Source organism: Oncorhynchus keta, chromosome 20, assembly GCF_023373465.1.
Source record: "Oncorhynchus keta strain PuntledgeMale-10-30-2019 chromosome 20, Oket_V2, whole genome shotgun sequence".
NCBI lineage: Eukaryota > Metazoa > Chordata > Actinopteri > Salmoniformes > Salmonidae > Oncorhynchus > Oncorhynchus keta.
Window position 1 is genome coordinate 11175418 of NC_068440.1, and position 24844 is coordinate 11200261.

A 24844-nucleotide genomic window follows, 5' to 3' on the forward strand; every position below is an offset into this window, starting at 1 on the left:
AGTGCCCTTGTTTGGGTGTAGGGCCTGATCAGAGCCTGGAGGTACTGAGGTGCCGTTCCCCTCACAGCTCCGTAGGCGAGCACCATGGTCTTGTAGCGGATGCGAGCTTCAACTGGAAGACTACTTAAGTCGTTTTTTTGGGGTATCTGTACTTTACTATTTATATTTTTGACAACTTTTACTTTTTCCCTAAAGAAAATCATTCAGTTTTTACCCCATCCATTTTCCTAGACACCCAAAAGTACTTACATTTTGAATGCTAAGCAGCACAGGAAAATGGTCCAATTCACGCACTTATCAAGAGAACCTCCCTACTGCCTCTGATCTGACAGACTCACGAAACTAAATACTTTGTTTGTAAATTATGTCTGAGTGCTGGCTCTCCATAAAAAATAAAATAGTGTTGTCAAGTTTGCTTAACACAAGCAATTTTAAATGATTTATACTTTTACTTTGATACTTAAGTACAGTTAAAACCAATTACTTCTACTCAAGTAGTATTTTAGTGGGTGACTCACTTTTACTTGAGTCCTTTTCTATTAAGGTATCTTTACTTTTACTCGAGTATGACAATTGGGTACTTTTTCCAACACTGCAGATTTCTTCCTTAACGCTGTGTGAAGAATCTGCCTCTTCAGCATTTTTTTAAGCACTCTGTGACAAATAACTTTTTTCAAAGTGCTACACAGTACAAATAAAAGTAGTCAAAGTGTTAAGTCTTTGAAGCTGTTTTTTTTACTGTGTTATTTGACCTTGTACTGTGTTATTTGACCTTGTACTTATATCCCTATTATTTCAAGTTTATATATAGATAGATAGAAATATGTAACCTGTAGATTAGACTACGAGTATGTGGGTTGTTGTGCCATACTGTGATACAAAATGCAATTGTGTGCATGGACAGTCCCACTTAGATTGTAACGTCTAATAAATAACTAAACATGGAAAGTACATCAAGCACAATAACACATTGCTATTGACTCAGAAGAAAATGTGGGTTATCAACTGATTTTATAAAGACATTCAACTGACCCGAAACAAGACAGCCAATGTAACTGAACATTTCTCTCCCTCCCCAAAACAACGCCAATGTCATATTTTAAAACACAACAGTACATTGTAACATACAGTAATTCAAAGACCAACCCACTCTTCGAAAATACAGACAAGGCAACCAAAACAACACAATACAATACATTTTACTGCATCAGAAACACATTTAAAGAAGCCATGTGACCACATTCATAGTGGACACATACCATATGCAGATGGACCTGCCTTGGAATCATCTTAATGATGTCATTTTCTGGTTGTAAACTGGTTTTCTGGTTGACGAGAAATCATACAACCATATTACAAGCAACTGGTCTCAACCAGTTGCTGGTCTCAACCAGTTGCTGGTCTCAACCAGTTGCTGGTCTCAACCAGTTGCTTGTTACAACCAGGTAAAGACATATTTTTCACGACAAGAAGACATAATGGGAAAGACGTCATATTTTGGTTGTTATCTGGTCAGATTACAACTAGACAAAGACTTGATTTTCTGTTTGCTAAAAAATAATGAACTTCTGCAAAAACTTTCACACCACCAGTATACAACCTGACTACGACGCCATAAAATAGATTATACTGAAACCAGTTTTGCCTGCTGGGTTACCTGTCAGATCAAGCTTGACATTGGGTGAGTTACTACTGATCAATGACGTGTCTCCCTGATATCACACAGAGCTGTTATCATTTACAACTCCACATTACCAATCCTGATTATTTCACGAGTATTTGCTTTGACTTAGGTGATACATTCACTCATGGAAAATGAAATGATCAAATCATTTAGACTTAAGTTGGAAAGGGGATATTCTCACCGATGATAAGTTTAAGGTTTAGGGCCATTCAAGTGAGAGCACATTCACATGGTCCATAGCGCTGGTTGGTATATGGGTGCCTGCTGCCTATCAGTGATGCTCCACTTCTGAGCCAAGTAGCGAGGTGGTGCAGCTGTTCCTTTCAGATAGACAACGAGCAGAGCCACCCAAAAACACCAACGAACAAAAGGCAAAAGAGTCGTTTGTTGTAACATGTTTGCAAATCACAAGCCAAACCAGTATCCTCCGAGAGTCAACTTTGAGAGTTTATGAGCATATATCCAATATATCATTTTTCACTATGCTATGTATGCCATTTAGAAGGACTCCCAATCTGAAATAAATCTGACCTTTCTTATCAGTAACAGAAGTGAAGAGCTAGACTCACTCATTCTTTTGTACCCTTGAGTATAACATCATCTTGTAAAAAAGAAAGAAGGAAAAAGGACAATTAGAAAATCTGAACTCCAAAATGAGTCTGTAATATAAGAACTTTGTGTGAGAGGACTATCTGGTTATAACCATGCAGACAGCATTACCTGTGAATAGATAATAATACGTAATTCACCCAAAAGTTGACATTCGTGGCCAACTCTAATTCTCAATTCTTCATTGTCACCGCAGTTTATCTTGAGAAGATTAAAGCAACTTGTTTTTTTTATGACCAAAAATATTCGTTTTAGCTGTAAATTCTATTTTTGAACAGCCCTGTTGAATGCACACGGACTTATTTACAAGACTAATGTCCTTAACAGCCACAAGTGTCAATTTGAGACATTTCACCAATGTCAATTAGATCGCCTATACTTGCATGGTGGTGATTGCCTCCACGACTTCCACCCTAAAGCACATAGCCTAATAGGTTGTGGGACACACTTTGTTGACTCGTATTATTATGGATTACTGAGCCCTATTCTACGAATCTGGGTTGAGGAGTTAGCGAGGAAACTTTGGTCAACTCTGAGTTCAAACGGTGACACAAATGTGGCTCACCTTTTAGCCAGGTACATTTCTGTGGAAACGAATCCTTCAGAACTAATCTGATTCCGGGATGGCTAACTCAGTGTTTACTCAATTTATCCCGAATGAAGTGGGTGAGTCAATCCTGTGTTATAAATAGTAACATTCAAATACATTACACACAACACATTTAGTAACGACAGGATGCATTTGAAACTTCACGGGCAGTAAAACTGTCGTAGGAATTCATACAATGATTTTATCGATATGATTGGGGAGTCATCGTGCATTGCTCAGCTAAGCACACCAAATAAACGATATGCGCAAGACAGAGGCACTTGTAATAGCCCATTTCACACCATAAGCCCGCTGAATTTGCAGGTTAGTTTTTCCTTTCATTTAGATTTAGGGAAAAATGAAAATGTGTCACTGACACGCCCATGGACTAATGTTTCAGTATCGTCTCAGTTTGGCTTTCGACTAGCAATGTGTGACATGTACGTGCAGTTACAAGCCCGGCTCGAGCAGGCTCAAGTAAGCGGCGGTTGAACGATCAACATCTGCCTGATCTGCCTTCATAACATGCGTGAAGCCTGAGCTGGAAAGTGAAGCTGACTGAAGCTAGCTAATATCAGAAAAGATTGAATACATCTAGCTACATTCGTAGTGTACCCCTCTGGACTTCAGTTGATTCATGTTCGACTGATATTGAACAAACTGATATAGTAATATAGAACACAAACCACTTGTGAAATAAATAGAAAAACACCAGGGAATGCTTCACATAACACTAAGGCCTCTACACAAATGTTAGAGAACACCAAGTCAGTCACAAAGTCAAATAACCACAAAATAACACATTGGACAACTCTCGTCACCACAAACAACAGGTCCAAACAAGAATGTCCAAAATGTTTGTTCACAAATATCGACAGTTGCAACTCTGGAACACAGGGTGGCGTCGTTCGCAAATGCCCATCGTCTGTGTCAATCAGAGGTGGTGCTTCGCCAATCGGCACATGGCGGTGTAGCAGTGATATCGTTCCTTTGGTTGGAAAGTCTACAGCTGTCCATGGATGATCCACCATGGTAAGTCAATCTAGACAGGGCTTGTCCACCTATAGGAACCAAGGTATCCCCATGAAGAGCAGTGAGACTCTGTCGATGAGACTATCATTAAGGAGGGAGTTGTCAGTGGTACAGTTTTTTTGTTGTTGCTTATTTCCATTTAATTCCATTCCCATGTGCATCTGTATGCATGTCTGTTCCTTTTATCTCAGCCCTTACATCTCTTTTCTACCACGTCTCTCTAATACGGTCTAAACAGTATGCATCTCTCTCTCTCCCGTGTGTCTCTCTCTCTCTTTCTCTCGCTCTCCCCGTCTCTCTCCCGCTCTCCCCATCTCTCTCTCTCTCTCTCTCTCTCTCTCTCTCTCTCTCTCTCTCTCTCTCTCTCTCTCTAGTAAGCCATGTTGCTGGTGCTCTCCCCCAGTAGCCAGTAGGTCTTCATCCTCCCTTTGCCCTTCATCTCCACATCTCCTCTCAGCTCCAGCTGGAAACAGTTGAAGTCGTCCAGCACCGTACGCGTGGCCTCCGACACGTGGATCTTCAGGGCTGAGGGATGAGAACATGACAGACATGTGGTCATTGAAGCCAGAGAAGGACTAGTGTATGTGTACCCTGATAGGTCATGAGATTGTAGATAAAAGAGATGGGTCTCTCTCACCCTCCCCATTGGACTCCATGCGAGAGGCTGTGTTGACTGTGTCTCCAAACAGACAGAACCGAGGCATCTTCAGTCCTACAACACCAGCACACACTGGGCCTGGAGAGAACACACACACACAACCTATTCCAATATTCCACAGACCCTAATGATTCCACAGTGTCAGACAAGCTCAAGGAAGTGCATTTGTTAGAAAACAAATACAATTTGAACCATACAACAAACCCCCCGCCCATCTCGCCGCTCACCACTGTGGATGCCACTGCGCAGAAAGAGCTGCTGGGTAGGTCGGTGGCGGATCCTGAAGGAGTGTACGGCCTCCAGCAGGGCTAGCGACATGCGGGCGATCTCTCGGCCGTGCAGATTGCCGTTCCTCACGGGCAGCCCAGACACCACCATGTATGCATCGCCTATCGTCTCCACCTGAGGGCGCCACAGAGTGAGAGACGGTCACACTGTCACCAGGCTTCTTAATAAATATGTCCTTGACTCAGTGGCGAGTAACCGTGGTACAGGAGGCTCACAGCATGTCCAGGTCTTTGTGTCCTTCTAGCTACAACACACCTGATTCAACTAGTCTTCAAGCACTTGAGTAGCTGGATCAGTTGCATTAAATGTGTGCACACCCTGTGTGAATAACAAGGTTCAGACTCTGACTTCACCTTATAAACATCGAAGTTGTCGATGATGGCATCGAAACACGTGTAGAGGTCATTCAATAAGGTCACCACCTACAGGGAAACGTGAGGATTATCAGCCACTGCATAAAATATGTGTCCTTTAAGTAGAATAAGTAGAATAACAGTCAATTCATTTGCCTTCAGATATGAGGCAGTTAACGTAAGACAGTTAACGTCTGAAAAGTACACATTAAACACAAGTATGCTTAAATTAAGTGCATTTCATCGATCCCAACTCAAATATATTATTTTAATTTGCTCAGTAAAACGGCATACTCCGCTTCTCATTCATGACAGCCTAAAGCCATTGCATATCGGCACTAGACTGTATTGTCAAGCGTCTGTTGACTACGTTCATTCTGGACTGACCTGCATGGGCGTGCTCTCTGCTGAGATGGCGGTGAAGCCCACGATGTCACTGAAGTAGATGGTGACCGAGTCAAAGGCCTCAGCCTGCACCGTCTCCCCTCTCTTCAGCTGCTCCGCTACAGAGCTACATCACACACAGACAGTGTTAAGCAGAGGGAGTTGGGTGTGTGTGTGTGCGCGTGTGTGTGATTCAGTCAAATCACCAAATTATGTTTGTATGTACTAGTCCTCTGCAGAGTACAGCCTTTGATGAGCATTTCCGTGTGAGGGTGTGTTTGTGTGTGTCATTTTTGGACCTAATTATTCAAAAAAGGACACAACCTAGTACACTGTCTTAAAAATAATTTAGGATAACAAAAAAGCGAAACAACTTATTTCCACTGTGGTCCTCTTAATACACTCACTGTGGTCCTCTTAATACACTCACTGTGGTCCTCTTAATACACTCACTGTGGAAGTATCTGGTAGAGCAGTGCCTCTGCCTTGCGTTTCTCTTCATGGTAAGCCTGTGTCCTTTCCTCCACCAGTTCTTCCAGGTTATTGGCGTACTGCTCCATCCGAGACAGCAGGTTGTCCAGGATATTAGACCCATAACCTCTGGGGAGGGAAGGATGGCGAGAGGGATGGAGGAGAGGAGAAATGAACGGGTAAAAGATGCGGCGGGAGGTTTTTGAAGGTAGTTGTCAGAGCAGTGCAAACCCTGTTGTGAGTACATCCAGTCGTTGGGTAAAATGAATCACACACATGTTTGTGCGTGGAGAGCTATTGTGAACACATGCAGATCTCCAACTCGAGGGGATGGGTATCAGTGCATGTCTGTAGATCAGGCACCATATAAAGTGCATGGTGTTAATGGAGGTTTTAAGCAGTGCGTACACACATGGTGTACCTGTTGTGTTTGCGCAGCAGCAGCTTGATGTGGTGGAACTCGGGCCTCTCGTTCACGTCTTCGCTCCAGCAGCGCTGCATGAGCTGGCCCACCTCTTCACTGTGACTCTGGGGGCAGAGGGAGGGCCGCAGGTAGGGCCACTGGCCCAGTGCCACGCGCTCAACAATTTCTGGGAGGAAGAGACAGGGGTGAGAGAATATGTGAGAATCCATAAAACCATATTGTACTATTGTACAGTCGTGGCCAAAAGTTTTGAGAATGACCACAAATATTAATTTCCACAAAGTTTGCTGCTTCAGTGTCTTTAGATGTTTTTGTCAGATGTTACTATGGAATACTGAAGTATAATTACAAGCATTTCATAAGTGTCAATGGCTTTTATTGACAATTACGTGAAGTTAATGCAAAGAGTCAATATTTGCAGTGTTGACCCTTCTTTTTCAAGACCTCTGCAATCTGCCCTGGCATGCTGTCAGTTAACTTCTGGGCCACATCCTGACTGATGGCAGCCCATTCTTGCATAATCAATGCTTGGAGTTGTCAGAATTTGTGGGTTTTTGTTTGTCCACCCGCCTCTTGAGGATTGACCACAAGTTCTCAATGGGATTACAGTCTGGGGAGTTTCCTGGCCATGGACCCAACATATCAATGTTTTGTTCCCCGAGCCACTTAGTTATCACTTTTGCCTTATGGCAAGGTGCTCCATCATGCTGGAAAAGGCATTGTTCATCACCAAACTGTTCCTGGATGGTTGGGAGAAGTTGCTCTCGGAGGATGTGTTTGTACCATTCTTTATTCATGGCTGTGTTCTTAGGCAAAATTGTGAGTGAGCCCACTCCCTTGGCCGAGAAGCAACCCCACACATGAATGGTCTCAGGATGCTTTACTGTTGACATGACACAAGACTGATGGTAGCGCTCACCTTGTCTTCTCCGGACAAGCTTTTTTCCGGATGCCCCAAACAATCGGAGAGGAGATTCATCAGAAAAAATGACTTTACCCCAGTCCTTAGCAGTCCAATCCCTGTACCTTTTGCAGAATATCAGTCTGTCCCTGATGTTTTTCCTGGAGAGAAGTGGCTTCTTTGCTGCCCTTCTTGACACAAGGCCATCCTCCAAAAGTCTTCACCTCACTGTGTGTGCAGATGCACTCACACCTGACTGCTGCCATTCCTGAGCAAGCTCTGTACTGGTGGTGCCCCGATCCCGCAGCTGAATCAATTTTAGGAGACGGTCCTGGCACTTGCTGGACTTCCTTGGCTGCCCTGAAGCCTTCTTCACAACAATTGAACCGCTCTCCTTGAAGTTCTTGATGATCCGATAAATGGTTGATTTAGGTGCAATCTTACTGGCAGCAATATCCTTGCCTGTGAAGCCCTTTTTTGTGCAAAGCAATGAAGACGGCACGTGTTTCCTTGCAGGTAACCATTGTTGACAGAGAAAGAACAGTGATTCCAAGCACCACCCTCCTTTTGAAGCTTCCAGTCTGTTATTCGAACTCAATCAGCATGACAGAGTGATCGCCTGGTCCTCGTCAACACTCACACTTAACGAGAGACTCACTGACATGATGTCAGCTGGTCCTTTTGTGGCAAGGCTGAAATGCAGTGGAAATGTTTTGGGGGGATTCAGTTCATTTTCATGGAAAAGAGGGACTTTGCAAATAATTGCAATTCATCTGATCACTCTTCATAACATTCTGGAGTATATGCAAATATGCATACAAACTGAGGCAGCAGACTTTGTGAAAATTAATATAAGGGACATTTCAATTTCAGAGAGAGAGAGAGAGAGAGGGGTAGAGCTCAAGTGAACTTCATTTAGAAAAGCTACCTTGGACAGACAAGCCTCTTCTTCCCAGTAACAAGAACGAGACACGTTAGAATAGTCCCAAGGCTGCAGTAAAACCAGCCTCTTTCTCAAGGTCAACAGTTTCAGAGACAACTGTATCAACAACAAAAACACTCCTTTTAAGTCTCTTCTCTGTCGTCAAGTCTCCTCCATTAACCTATTACAACTCTCAATCTCCTTCCCTCTCTCCTTCTTTTCTGCTCCGAACGAGGCGTCACTTCAAACGCAGAGGCATCCTAATAGACTTGATTATGAAAGGCCAAGGCAGAATGAGGTTGAAGGAAACACTGTTCTGTTCAAATGCGTCAATACTTTAATGACTGTATCTGGGTCACCTCTCATGTTTGCCCTCCATATCAGCTCTTTTCCATTCAGTAAATAAACAATATTTCCATCCGGGGACCGACTCTTCCAGTGCCAATGTCCTGAACTCATTGTCCACCACCCCTCTCTCTCCTCATTTCATTGATTTTCCTCTTTTCTTATTTTTAGTTCCCAACTTCTGTCTCTTGTCTCTCACACATAAATGATATGACCCCCCCATTCAATTCAATGTGTGTACTGTATAACCACAGTCAGTGAGCTAGCTTAGCATATAGCGCTGCCTCCCTGAACCAGGGTCCTCTACATCAAGGGTTTACAACCTAGGGGGCCCGCACGCCCCATACAGATCGGCAACGTTTCATGGGGGGTGAGAGGGGGGAACCTTTTTTTTCCCACAATTCTCAATTGTTTATACCAATCTAAATCTGCAAGGATAGAAACGAGTGGTAAAATGCCAGAGGAAGACGCGCCTGATGCACACGGGAATATCTTTGGTTTGTCTCTATGACATTCATATGAAGCTGAGCTACGACCTGCTAATCACTTTCTGTCAAAGAGAATGTGTAATTAAATTGAGTGTTCATATAAATGATCATAATAAAACATATTCGGTAGCGGAATAACATTTGGGGAAATCGGGTCTAGACTTGATTTCCTTATCCATTATTATTATTATTATTATGATTATCATTATTACTATTATTATTATTATGATCATTATTATTATCATCATCATTATTATTATAATTAATATAATCATTATTATTCTAATATTATTAATACTAATAATCATTATTGTCATTATTATTATTATTATCATCATTATTATTATCATCATTATTATCATTATTATTATTATTATCATTAAATAGCCTCCCTAAAAGATGGATCTTATTAAACTATTTAGGAATTGCAAGAAAATAGCTTAAAAACACACATGTTCCTAGGTTCCTCAAAGTAAACAAAATCAAACTGGTGGTGTATTTAATATAGGCAATCTCAATAAACAATGAAAATGAGAAAAAAGGGGGCCATGTAGAAAAAAGGCTGGGGACCACTGCTTTACCCCACCAACACACATGACCACCGATTGGCCACATTTCAAGCTAGCTGTGGCGTGAGCTTACAGCACATTCTTAACTCTGTGACATGTACAGAATTTCAATGTGCTTCCATAAGAGCCCGCCTAGGTATTTCTACTGACAGCAACTAGGGAGCTAGCTCTTTATGACCACTGGGATCTACTTTTGATCCTACATAATTAGGGGAATGTCAAAGAGTCCTGAGCAGATTTTCCTATGCAGGAGATGTATGTTCCCCTGGGGAATAAGGTGGATGGCAGAAATGTACAATGTGTAAGTATGTGTACTCATACATTGTGTCTGTGTCTGTGTGTGGTGAAACATATATGGTGACAGAGAGTCGGCACCTTAGAGATATGACAGGACTGGAATGTAAAAGGGAAGATGGAAGGTGAAGATTGATTTTAAAAAACACCTGAGGGAGAGAAAGAGAGAGAGAGAGAGAGGGGGGAGAAGGGGGAAGAGAGAGAGAGAGGGGGGATAGGAGAGAGAGAGAGAGAGAGAAGGGGAGGAGAGAGAGAGAGAAGGGGGAAGGAGAGAGAGAGAGAGAGAGAGAAGGGGGAAGGAGAGAGAGAGAGAGAGAGAGGGGTGAAGGAGAGAGAGAGGGGAGGGTTAGAGAGAGAGAGAGAGGGGGAAGGAGAGAGGGGGAGGGATAGAGAGAGAGAGAGAGGGGGGAGGGATCGAGAGAGAGAGAGAGAGAGAGAGAGGGGAGGGTTAGAGAGAGAGAGAGAGGGGGAAGGAGAGAGAGAGAGAGGGGGTGGGATAGAGAGAGAGAGAGAGAGAGAGAGAGAGGGGGAGAGAGAGAGAGAGAGAGGGGGAGAGAGAAAAAGAAAGAAAAATAGAAAAAAGAGAAGGAAAGAGAGTACTACATGATTTACTACATTTAGCATTTTAAAGAGTAATGTATTACAACTACGGGTTATCACTGCTGCGGTGGGCACATTATTAGTATACTAGTAATTATAGGTATTACTAGACCTGCCTGAACAAACACATACACATGTTCATAGTACTTTCCGAGAGAGAGAGCGACAGGAGGAAGGAGGGTTGAGAAACCCACACACTTCTCAGAATCTAATTGGATTCAGTGCCATGCTTCTTGGAGAGCACAAATGACAAATGTGTAAAAAAAAAAGAAAAGTGTTGTACATTTTCCCTCTCCAAGATGCCTTTCAAAATGATTTGTATTCTACACAGAAGCTAGTATAGTCCAGGTCTCTCTTGAATTATTTGTATTTTTTTTTATCTCAATGAGACTAACCTGGTTAAATGAAGTTAATAAAATCAATATATATGTTGTGCAATTAAATGCTTTGTCTTTCCCCAAAATAATCAAAATAAAAGATGCTAACCTCATCCGTTTTTCTCTCTTCATTGTTTCAAGTACCATTCCATATGTCTGTGCTTCAATCTTTAAGTCTAACCCTATTTACCTTGATATGCATTCTATATAATTACAGTGCCTTAGGAAGTATTCATACCCCTTGACTTATTTCACATTCTGTTGTGTTACAGCTTGAACCCCCCAGCCATCTACAGGCAATACCCAAAGTGAAAACATGTTTCTAGAAGTTTTTGCAAATGTATTGAAAAATAAATAACTCATTCACATAAGTATTCACACCCCTGAGTCAATACTTTGTAGATCATTGCTAGACAACCATTTTCAGGTCTTGCTATAGATTTTCAAGTAGATTTAAGTCAAAACTGCAATTTGGCCACACAGGAGCATTCATTGTCTTCTTGGTAAGCAACTCTAGTATAGATTTGGCCTTGTGTAGGTTAGCATTGTGGAGTAAGTGCAATGTTGTTGGTCCATCCTCAGGTTTCTCCTATCACAGCCATTCAACTCAAACTATTTTAATATCACTATTGGCCTCATGGGGAAATCCCTGAGCGGTTTCCTTCCTATCTGGCAACTGAGTTCGGAAAGACGTCTGTATCTTTGTAGTGACTGGGTGAATTGATACACCATTCAAAGTGTAATTGAACACTTCACCATATTCAATGTCTGTTTAATTTTTTTTTTACCCATCTACCAATAGGTGACCTTCTTTTCGAGGCATTGGAAAACCTCCTTGGTCTTTGTGGTTTAATCTGTGTTTCAAATTCACTGCTCGACTGAGGGTCCTTAATTGTATGTGTAGGGTACAGAGATGATTCAAAAATCATGTTAAATAATATTATTACACACAGAGTGAGTCCACGCAACTTATTATGTGACTTGTTATGAAAATGTTTACTCCTGAATTTATTTAGGCTGCCCATAACAAATTGACTCAAGACATTTCAGCTTTTCATTTTGAATTAAATGGCAAACATTTCGAAAAACATAATTCCACTTTGACATTATGTGGTATTGTGTGTAGGCGAGTGACAAAATCTCAATCTCAATTTAATTCATTTTAAATGCAAGCTGTAACACAACAAAATGTGGAAAGAGTCAAGGGGTGTGAATACTTTCTGAATGCACTGTACTTGACTGAAGAACACGCACAGACACAGACGCAGACGCAGACACAGACGCAGACGCAGGCGCAGACACAGACGCAGACACAGGCGCAGACACAGGCACAGACAGACGCAGCAGACGCAGACGCAGACGCAGGACGCAGACGCAGACAGACAGGCACACAGACGCGCACAGACACAGACACACACGCACACACACACACACACACACACACACACACACACACACACACACACACACACACACACACCTTTGGGGCTGAGGTGTCCCCATCGACATGGAAGACCCCTCGACGAGCAGGGCCAGCTCTTGCAGAATGATGCCGAAGCTGTAGATCGCAGACACAGCACAGACGCAGGCACAGACGCAGACGCAGACAGACGCAGGCACAGACACAGGCACAGAGACGCAGACACAGACACATGCACAGACAGGCACAGACGACACAGACACAGACACAGGACGCACAGACGCAGAAGCGACACAGACGCAGACGAGGCACAGACGCAGACACAGGCACAGACGCAGACACGCAGACGCAGACACAGACGCAGGCACAGACAGGCACAGGCACAGACACGCAGGCACAGACAGACGCAGGCACAGACAGACACAGGCACAGACAGGCACAGACGCAGACACAGACACAGACGCAGACACAGACGCACAGACAGATGCAGACACAGGACACAGACAGACGCAGACACAGACAGACGAGACACAGGCACAGGCACAGACGACACAGACACAGACAGACACACACAGACGACACAGGCACACATAGAGGTCACCTTTCTGTGTGCCACATGGCGGGGGACTATCTGCCCTCAGCAGCTCTGGAGCTGCCCACAATTTCCCTATAGAGGGAGAGGGAGTGAAGGGGGGATGGGAGAGAAGGAAAGAGGGAGGTAAACCTTTATTTTAACAGGGAAGACATTGTAATGGAAATTGTAATGTTTGTGCTTTTCTTATAACTCATTTCTGTCTTCTACTCATGTGCTGTTCTAATAACCAACGGCTGTGTTCATGCAAGTGGCTGACTGTACACATCCTCATTGTCAGGAGCTGCAATGTGGCAGTACGTCCAGACCGTGTTTTGAAAACAAATGACTGTGTTTTGAGACCAAACTAGATATCTCGGTTTCAAGGTCTCAGCTTAGAGAGAAGAAGCCTTGCGAGGTATTGGTCTGTCACGTGCTATAAACCTGTATTTGTCGGTCACAAATGGTAATGATTCATTAATTATGCTAAATCATGCAAATATAACTTGTCTGTGTATAGTCGTATATAAGACAACTGCAGGGTCTGCCCAGGCAGAGCTCCTGATTGACTGTACTGTACTGTGGTGCATTAAGCCGGTTGGAACCTCTCCAGCGCGCTGACAATAAACGGTGATTCATTTCAAATGAACTTCAAGGCCTCCCGGGTGGCGTAGTGGTCTAGGGCACTGCATCGCAACGCTAGCTGTGCCACCAGACACTCTGGGTTCGCGCCCAGGCTCTGTCGCAGCCGTCCGGGAGGTCCGTGGGCTGACGCACAATTGGCCTAGCATCGTCCGGGTTAGGGAGGGTTTGGCCGGTAGGGAAATCCTTGTCTCATCGCGCACCAACGACTCCTGTGGCGGGCCGGGTGCAGTGCACGGTGTTTCCTCCGACACATGTGTTAAGAAGCAGTGCGGCTTGGTTGGGTTGTGTCTCTCCCGAGCCCGTACAGGAGTTGTAGTGTTGAGACAAGATAGTAATTACTGGATTATTATTGGATTCCAAGAAATTGGGGAGAATGTTTTTTTGTACATTTTTTTTTAAAATTGACTTTAAGTGTCCCTGTGCAAGAATTTCTACAACAATGTGCAACATAAATATACACATTAAACATTATATATGCAGTACCAATCAAAAGTTTGGATACACCTACTCATTCAATGGTTTTTATTTATTTTACTATTATCTACATTGTAGAATAAAAGACTTCAAAACTATGAAATAACACATATGGAATCATGTAGTGGGTCTTCCTTTCCTGTGGCGTTCCTCATGAGAGGCAGTTTCATCAAGTTCTGGAAATGTTCCGTATTGACTGACCTTCATGTCTTAAAGTAATGATGGACTGTCGTTTCTCTTTGCTTATTTGAGCTCTTCTTGCCATAATATGGACTTGGTCTTTTATTAAATAGGGCTATCTTCTGTATACCACCTCTACCTTATCACAACACAACCGATTGACTAAAATGCATTAAGAAGGAAAGAAATTCCACAAATGTACTTTTAACAAGGCACACCTGTTAATTGAAATGCATTCCAGGTGACTTCCTCATGAAGCTGGTTTATAATGCCAAGAGTGTGCAAAGCTGTATCAAGACAAATGGTGACTACTTTGAAGAATCTCAAATATAAAATATATTTTGATTTGTTTAACACTTTTTTGGTTACTACATGATTCCATATGTGTTATTTCATAGTTTTGATGTCTTCACTATTATTCTACAATGTAGAAAATAGTAAAAAGAAAGAAAAACCCTGGAATGATTAGATGTGTCCGAAAAGTTTTTTTTTTTTACACAACATAAGAATAAAAGGCCATTTCAAAGATGCACTTAGAGAGAAAGATAGAGTTTTAATATCATCCCTCTCAATCAGTAACTAATAAATACTTTTATCAGTCTGGTGATTTGACTGTTGAGCCACATCAATGACAAGTAATTAAATGGAGCCAGCAAGGGGACATTGTTACAGAACATATAGACAGAAATATATTGTGTAAAACAGACCATAGTATCAGAAAAATGGCATGTTTAGTTTTTTTTGAATAACAACAACAATAGCAGGGATCGTGCCGCTCAATCACTTGGTTTGAGTTCATGTAGAGTGTGTGTGTGTATGTGTGTTTGTTTGCTCATGCGTTCGAGTCTTTGTCTACGCCGTGAGTGTGTCTCTGCAGCTCTGGTAACTCACGGGCATAGTAGGCGTGTGTGTCCTCCATATTGGACTTTTCGCGGAAGCTAGCCAGCCCGTAGTCAGTGATCTTCAGGACAAAGCGACTGTCCACCACGCAGTTAGAGGACTTCAGGTTACCATGGGAGACAATGACACTGTTGTGAAGGAAGGCCATTCCCTAGAATCAAAGAGGATGTGATTCACAATATTTCTCCAACCAGTGGGCGACCCTGTGTAAAATGTTTCCTGCACAGGTCCATGCAGAGGGGCAGGAGCTGTCACATGCTTTAAGCCAATAAAATTGCATTCGCTGAACAACCTACACATTACAAGTCAATAACCCCAAAAATGTGTACCCTCCCATTAACTTCCATTGAAAATAGGCATAACTTCCTCTGCCAAGCCTTGGACTTCCTGTGGACAGAAGAAAAAGTACGGAGCTAGCCTTCTCACAACAGCTGTCTCTGCTAGAAAGGACACTGAGGGGCATTACATTGAGACTAACTCAGGTAAAATGCATGACTTCTTCATTCATCATTCTAACCAGGACACCAGGAGGAGTCAGACACCATCTGTCTACCCTTCATTATAAGCGTCACGACACATGCCCGGCCGCACGCACGCACGCACGCACGCACACACACACACACACACACACACACACACACACACACGCAAGAAAGTGGGAGTGACAGGTAACAGGCTTGGCATAACTTTCTTCATTGACAATACAAAAAACCTATCGAGATATGATAGAATAAATATGAGTTGAATATTTTCAACCTCTCCCACAGCCCCAATACTGTGAAACAGCATTAAGTACCAATTTAGTGGTCTGGGGCCTTCAGCACATAGACATATTAGGCTCGTGACCCGGTTGGTTCGAATCCAGGACCCAAACCCCCTCCTGTCTTTCCTCCTTCTACACTGTCCTCTATCTGAACAGAAAAGATCTCAGGATGGAGGATGAAGGATGGAGATGCACCTTAACAATGTCGTTGATCAGAGAGTATCTGAACATCCAGTCCAAGGTGATGGTCTCGCTCTCCATAAGATCCTGCACAACACATGAACAGAACCGTGACTATTTAGCACGCACGCGTGCACGCACGCACGCACGCACGCACGCACGCACGCACGCACGCACGCACGCACGCACGCACGCACGCACGCACGCACGCACGCACGCACGCACGCACGCACGCACGCACGCACGCACACACACACACACACACACACACACACACACACACACACACACACACACACACACACACACACACACACACACACACACACACACACACACACACACACACACACACACACTTTACTTGCGCGCTAATATTCAGACCATGTTCCATGTTTCAAATGAGCAATACATGAAGATCACCAACAGGTTAATCCCAGGCCACAATGACATGACATGCCATATCCATCCACACAGGCTGTTGGTACTCAACAACATGTAGCGTAGGTGGCAAACCAGCCATCTCAAGACCCAAGGGTAGCTACTGTAAGCTAGATGGCTCATTACTTACTCACTGTGTGAATTGTGTGGTGTTGGAGATAAGAGAACAAAAGGGGTTTCAGTTAACAACGCTAAGGTCATAAGGTTAACGAATAGAACAACGAGACCCGATAGGTTGTGTGAAGTACCTGCAGGCTGCCCCGGGGACAGTACTCTGTGATGATACAGATGTTAGGAGGATCGATACAGGCTCCGATAAAGCGAGTCAAGTGCTCGTTTTGAACATCGCGCATCTGGAGGCAAGAAGATGAACATACACAATCACCAACATACTTAGTTACAATTGAATTAACACCTGAGCGAAGTATACACCCTAGGAACGTGATAAGTAGAAGAAATGGTAGAAAGGGCATTGTTGCTCTGGTAACATGTTTACAGGCCTACTGAATAAAGCACTCACATGTTTGAGCTCAAAGAGCACCCTCCTGGTGAGCTCGATGCGCTTCTTGTTAGTGACGTACTTAATGGCCGAAATGTTTCCCTGGAAAGGAGGCCACATTAACACAATATTTCACCATCATTTGACTTTAAGTGTCCTTCAACAGTATTATATACTATCTATTTATTTCAAAGTACTGTTAAAAGGAGTGGAATGCACTTGTAATTCCTACTCCAAGGATGTAAACAACGCAACGGCCCACGTGAACCCTAGCAGAATCCTGGTACGAACACTTCTCCCTGGCAAATATTGGGTCTCACTTTAAACGAGGTAAAACTCATAAAGGCTTCATAAGCACTACATAAGCGCTTCACAAATCATCTGCAAGCATATGTCATACACAATAAATGGTTTATGAAGGGTGACATAACCATTCCCACTGTAGGGCGAATTGCCAAATGTCACATAACACACAATGTATGTTTATACACCATTTATAGCAGGGGTTCTCAAAGTGGGGTCCAGGTACTGCAGGGGGTCTGCGGCCCAATGTTGTTTTATTTGTATGAATATTAACAACAACAACAAATTCAAGTAATTATGGCAAAGGGATCCGTGGAATACGTTTCGAGGGTGTACTACAATACAAGACAATGACATATTATTCATCTACAGCCTCTGTTCATAACCCTGGGCAACATCGGCCTGGGAGGGTCACATGGATATTAGTGATCACAAAACTCCACCAATTATACATTTTTCAACTCAATTCTTCTTGTATTCCCCAGAAAGTAAAAAAAAAACATAAATGTCCTGCAATTAAATAATTAAAATGGTAGTTTTCTCTCTGCCTTGTGGCAAAATGTGTTGAATTGCACGATATTAGCTTTAAAGCTGCAACAACAAAACATCTCTCTGCCCCATGACAAAATGTGTAGAATTGCAGGTGATTAGCTTGAAAACTGCAAAATGTTCTCTCCCCGATGCCAAGAAGGGGCCTTTAAAATGTTCCTTCCCAGGGCCCGAGACTTGGCTCATCTGGCAATGCACTGCCAACGTTTGTAAAACTACTATGCTATTTTAATCTCACCCACGTTGTGTTCTGATGGGGCCCCTAATGAATTTGCTATCACAAAAGGGGTCCCTGGCCCCAAAAGTTTGAGAACCCCTGATTTATAGAGTAAAACCTACGCTTATAGACGACTTGTGAAGCATTTATGTAGTGCCCATGAAGCCTTTATACATTGTACTTTGTTAAAAAGTGGGAACAACTATAGCACGACACAAATCCTTAATAAAGCAAATGGCATAAGCATTGTCGGTGTACCACAACAAGCCCAGTGTAAAAGAACAGACCTTGTAGTAGCCAGTTTTGGCGTAGATCTGGAAGTTTCCTTCCATGGTCAGGAAGGAGCCATAGTTGGATCCTCTCTGTGGACCATATCGAGAGGGAATGAGGACTTTTCAGCGTGCATATCTGTGCTATGTATCGGTGTGCTTAGGTGTGTGTACGTGTGTGTGTGTAGCTGTACTGTATTTTATGTCTCTGTTTATCTTTATGCAATGCATGTATCACTAGCCACTTTAAACTATGCCACTTCATGTTTATATACCCTACATTACTCATCTCATATGTACATACTATACTCTATACCATCTACTGCATCTTGCCTATGCCGTTCTGTACCATCATTCATTCAAATATCTTTATGTACATATTCTTTATCCCTTTACACTTGTGTGTATAAGGTACTAGTTGTGGAATTATTAGGTTAGATTACTCGTTTGTTATTACTGCATTGTCGGAACTAGAAGCACAAGCATTTCGCTACCCTCGCATTAACATCTGCTAACCATGTGTATGTGACAAATCAAATTTGATTTGATGTGTGTGTTTCTCCATGCAGTACCAGAGACAGGGTGAGTCTGCTGCAGGCCCTGCGCAGCACTTTCTCCAGGTCACTCATCTGCACGTCATCCCATTGCACTCGCCAGAGCTGAGCAGCCAACTCATTCTCCAATTTCAGCTTCCTGAGGGAGAGAGTGTGGGGGGGAGTGAGAGAGGGTCAAACAGAGAGAGAGAAGGGGGAGGGTGAGAGAAGGGGAGACCAAAGGGTAATGGATAGAGGAGGCTTGAGAGAGGTTCAGCGATAGGATGAAGTGAGAGTGAGCGAGAGAGAGAGACAAGGAAGGAAGGAAAAATAGAAGGAGAGAGTAGAGAAAGGAGAGCAGCCTCTGTCGTGTGAGGGCGACGGAGAAAGAGAAATCAATGAAGAGAATGAGAGAGAGAGCGTGTAGGGAGAGAGAGGGAGAATCAGAATCCGGAATAAAGGACAGAGAGATTAAGGGAGAGGGATGGATGTGTTTCAGTGTGAGTGTACACTGTGTAAGACTGTACCTCTACCCAAACAGCCCATCAATACCTCTGTCACCCCACCCATTACAAGCTACAAATGGTATTCACACACACATTTCTCAGAAACACGTGCAACCCAACTATAGTATTGGGGATGGAATTAATTCATTGAGTATTGATAGAGATTAATATCTGCCATTGAGTGTCGGCCCTCAATTTGTGATTACAATTTAAATCGAGTCATCATTCACCAACAGTGCTGTGTGTGTGAAATTGTTTCGACATGTACCTTGATATCACAGGCGGCTGGTGGCACCTTAATTGGGGAGGACAGGCTCATAGTAATGGCTGGAACGGAATGAATGGAATGGTATCAAACACGTCACACACATGGTGTCCATGTGTTCAATACAATTCCATTCAGTCCATTCCAGCCATTGTTTTGAGTCATCCTCCCCTCAGCAGCTTCCTGTGCTTGATATAACATTCTTTACTGTAATGGAACATTATGTAAAAGAAAAAGCCAAAAAGGTCACTATTCATGTGTAACAATAACACATTTATGTTGTTGTTGTTGTTGTTGTTTTTAAATCTATGAACATACAAACACAACATACAGTAGCTTCCATTTACAATAAACAACACATTTACAGATACACTTCACACAGACTAAGTCATCCATAGATTAAGTCATTAATATAGTAAGCGCTTATCCTTCAAGAATATGAAAATGAACATTCATAAATGTATCCGCCTATGGCTATGTGCTATTCAAATGATCTGCACCTTGCTGTATGTGTAACACGGGACAAAGTGTCAAAAGGGTCTGTGTAAATTTTACAGCACATCACATCACTGTTTTTACAGCACATCACAACTGTTAAAGGGATACTTTGGGATTTTGGTAAATGAGGCCCTTTATCCACTTCCCCAGAGTCAGATGAACTCATGGATAAAAAAAAAATGTATGTCTCTGTGTCCAGTAAGAAGGAAGTTAGAGGTAGTTTTTGCGAGCCAATGCTAACTAGCGTTAGCACGAGGATTGGAGGTCTATGGGTATCTGCTAGCGTGCTCATCTGTTCATCTGACTCTGGGGAGGTAGATAAGGGCCTCAGAAAATGTGAAATATCGGAAATACCTGACAAAAGTGAAGATACAGGATAGCTTATACCAAACACAAAGGGAGCATCATTATTTGCAAGAAAATGTAACTGAACTTGAACTGTTTCACTTTTCACTTTCAAACTTAACTCTAGAAAATGTAAAAACATATTGTTTTTAAAAAATATATATTTGATATGAGACATAATATACTTTGACCTTAGGCATGATGTTCCTCCCGGGACACATTTCTTTTTAGAAAGTAAGGTAAACTTTCACCTGGACTTGCACTCGATGTTCAACAATTTTATCAGAAAACATAATAAGCTATAAAGCAAGTGACATTTTCAGAGTCTGATGGAGCTGGATACTGGTCCGGGTCCATTAGCGCACACAACGCTAAATATATTCAAACGCTTTGAAACGGAAAACAAAAAGACATTTTTCTTATTAAACAACTCCCTGTTTCAGTGTTTATTTCAGTTCGGTGCCTGATGAACATGACCCTAGTGGTGAGTCATCATTGAAGAGGAGACAGAATCACATTATTTTGCTCCTTCTTGGCCGAATCGAATGTGTGAAGAAAGAGTAAGGGAAAAGAGGGCAGAGGAAGAATGACAGTGAAAAGTGAAGAGGACAAGGGAGAGATAGACAGAGTAACAATGTGGGTAAGAAAGTTTAACATGGGGAAAAAGAACGGTAGAAAACGGAAGAAAAGCAAACAGAAGAGAAAGAGATGGGGGGGGGGATAAAATTGAGAAAATGAAAGAAGAGCAGAGTATGGGAAGAGAGTGAACAGAATTGAGAGAGCGATAGAGGAAGGGTAGAGGAGGGGTCGGGAGTGGAAAGGTGTCATCAGAACCCATACCATCGACCTGTGTCTTCCTCGGCGAAGAGGGACGGTAAAAAAAAGGGGGCACCACTGACCTGTAGATGAAGACGGTGACAGTGACGATGATGACGAAGATGAAGCAAGCCACGATGGCCACCATCTGGTGCATAGTGACCGTCCCTGGGAGGAAAGGAAAATTATTGAAGTTATATGACATTTTACCCAGGGCCAAATTCAATAGCACATGTCAGAGCATGTGAAGCCTATGCCATGAAATGATATGTGTATTACATTTAGTTACTTAGCAGGCACTGCTATCCAGAACCACTTCTAGTCAGTGCCTTCAACTAAGGTAGGGACAAATAGCCAAACAATAGAAGTTGCTGAAACAACAACAGGTTTGTTTGACTAGGAAATATGGATTTTGTCTGCAACGTTTTGTTTTGTGTGTTTTGGCGGTTTTGTACTGAAGTGTTGGTTTCCCGCAGTGTATGTTTGATTGGATTCCATAAATATTAATTGAACTTTCACGTCTCGAAAAACACCTAAATCACGACACAGCGGGAAACCTAATCTCTTGATGTTCCTGATCTTACTAGCGAAGCAGCTGCCAAATACAAATGAAAAACAAACGCCACCATGCATGATAATGAGGCTGTTATGATAATGAGATTGTCATGATAATGAGACCGTTATGAGACTGCTATGAAAATCAGACTGTCAGATATTTCTGTGGATATTCACAAATAACTTTTACTGAATGAGAACAATCCTATTAAATTGTTTGTGCAGATAATGTTACCATGCAATAATCAAAACCTAAGGGTCAAATCCTAACTTGAGATGTCTATGTGTACAGTGACATCATGCAAATAATGTAATTTGGTCAATGGGGGATTTGTGTGCAACTAATTGAGTTACACTATATATACAAAAGCATGTGGACACCCCTTCAAATTAGCGGATTCGGCTATTTCAGCCACACCCATTGCTGGCAAGTGTATAAAATCGAGCACACAGCCATGCAATCTCCATAGACAAACACTGGCAGTAGAATGGCCTTACTAAAGAGCTCAGTGACTTTCAACATGGCACCGCCATAGGAAGCCACTAGTTTGTCAAATTTCTACCCTGCCACAGCTGTCCCGGTCAACTGTAAGTGCTGTTATTGTGAAGTGGAAACATCTAGGAGCAACAGCGGCTCAGCCGCAAAGTGGTAGGCCACACAGAACGGGACCGGCGAGTGCTGAAGAGCGTGGAAGCAACGTCAGCACAAGCCACGTCAGCACAATAACTGTTCTTCGGGAGCTTCATGAAATAGGTTTCGATGGCCGAGCAGCTGCACACAAGCCTATGATCACCATACGCAATGCCAAGCCTTGGCTGGAGTGGGGTAAAGCTTGCCACCATTGGACTCTGGAGCAGTGGACGAATTTGGGTTTGGCGAATGCTAGGAAAACGCTACCGGCCCCAATGCACAGTGCCAACTGTAAAATTTGTTGGAGGAGGAATAATGGTCTGGGGCTGTTTCTCATGGTTCGGGCTGGGCCCCTTAGTTCCAGTGAAGGAAAATTTTACCGCTGCAGCATACGATGACATTCTAGACGATTCTGTGCTTCCAACTTTGTGGCAAGAGTTTGGGGAAGGCCCTTGTTTCAGCGTAACAATTTTTATGTGGACAATTTTTATGTTGATAAATGAGGCCCAAGGGGTTCTTTGGTGCATACGTGCTAAGCAAGCGGGCTTGTCGTTCTTGAAGCCACAGTCGGGGATGTCTTGGGGGGGGGCGCCCCCCGGCCACTGGACCTTCATGCCCGGCACTGGAACCAGCTCCTTCAGGGTGCTGTTGTAGACGGACACGATCTGGAGACACACAGTAGAAAACTACTGTAACTTTGGGTGTTGCCTGTGTAATGAAAGTGCCTTGTCATTGTAGGTTTTGTATAGCTGCTACACTTGAAGTGTCTAGGACAAAGAACACAGCTACAGAGTGAGTGTGTATTTATGCACCAGTGTGTGTTTGTGCTTGACCACCACTTTGTGCGAGGAGCAGTCAGTGCCTACCTGAAAGACCCCAGAGTCAAGATCAGTCATGTCCCACAAGGCAAAGTCAATCTCCCGATCACCTGCCCCATCAATCTGAACCAAGCCAGTAACACCTGCCACAGAAGAGAGAGAGAGAGAGAGAGAGAGAGAGAGAGAGAGAGAGAGAGAGAGAGAGAGAGAGAGAGAGAGAGAGAGAGAGAGAAAGAATAGAGAGATTAACACAAAGGGTTGAGGTGCACAATCTGGGCGTGAGCTCTGCTATTTCCTCATTGCTTTCAAGATTGAGAGATGGGCATTTTGTATGATCCTGTTGGTTGATTTTGTTGTCCTTTACAAAATAAATGAACAAACCATAGCCAGTTGGGTCCATAATGTGTAGCACCACCTGTTGCCAGTCCCTATGTGTTGCTACATCCTTTCCCCCCACAGTATGACAAACCAACAGGATCAAAGTAGAAATTCCAAACTTCAGAAGCCTTTTTAAACCTCAAATACACAACACGTTTCAAATTTCCTGCATTGCAGGTGAAGGAAAATTCTCCTGCAACAGGGTGAACAAAACCAAGAGAGGTATTTTAAACAGATATCCTTCATTTTAGCTACCGTAGCTTTACACATCATACTAAATACATTTCCTTTCATCTTAGTTTCTCCACTCACTGTGTAAGCTGGGAGCTGAGGCATGCAGGTCTTGAGTCAAACCAATATTCCAAGGCAAGGCGATCGTGCCCACTTGGGGGCAATGTCATGAACTAAAAATGTCTGGAACGACTTCACCCACATATACAGTATCATGCTGGCATAAGAGGGTAATGTGATTGGGAAATATAGATACTGTAAAAATGTATTGTTAACCTCAAGTCCAAATTTGAAGTAAATTAGCAACTTTACTTCTGTACACCGTCTTTAATGTTTGGGAGGGGGTAGATGAAAATAGGAGCATAATGTGATGCAAATCCCCTCTCTTGGATCAAGTCCTGGGTTAAGTCACCCACATGGCTCATTCATTTACACTGTGCACACTTGAGACGGACATGGTTTTGAATATCAATCGGGGAAACCAAGGAAAACATATGAGTTGATTCAAACTGACGCCATCCCTTAGTTTGGCTATTGGCCCTACAGTTGTGGGAGCTACAAACTTAGATTGTCACAACAACAAAAAACGAAAAACAAAACCCAGTACAGTGTTTTAAAAACACTGTTGCTAGAAGATGTTAGGGTGCTGTGTTGTACACGCATTGCAGAAATAGTTCTGCTAATAACATCAAGTGAGCTGACTTTTAGTCCCCATCATCTGTTAACTTCACAGGCACCTAGGCCTTTCCCATAATTCACCTCTTTGGCTTATTTGATCAATGGCAGAGACACACAGTGGCTGGGAACTGAACCTGCAACCTCGATGTCAAAAGTCCGGCCTCCAAACCCAAACACCCACTTGTTCACCT

At 43.0% G+C, this 24844-nt stretch overlaps 1 pseudogene; it reads right to left on the minus strand.

Moving 5' to 3' along the window:
- Positions 1 to 992: 992 nt before the first annotated feature.
- Positions 993 to 24844, minus strand: part of LOC118399384 (atrial natriuretic peptide receptor 1-like) — a 114650-nt pseudogene continuing 90798 nt past the window's right edge.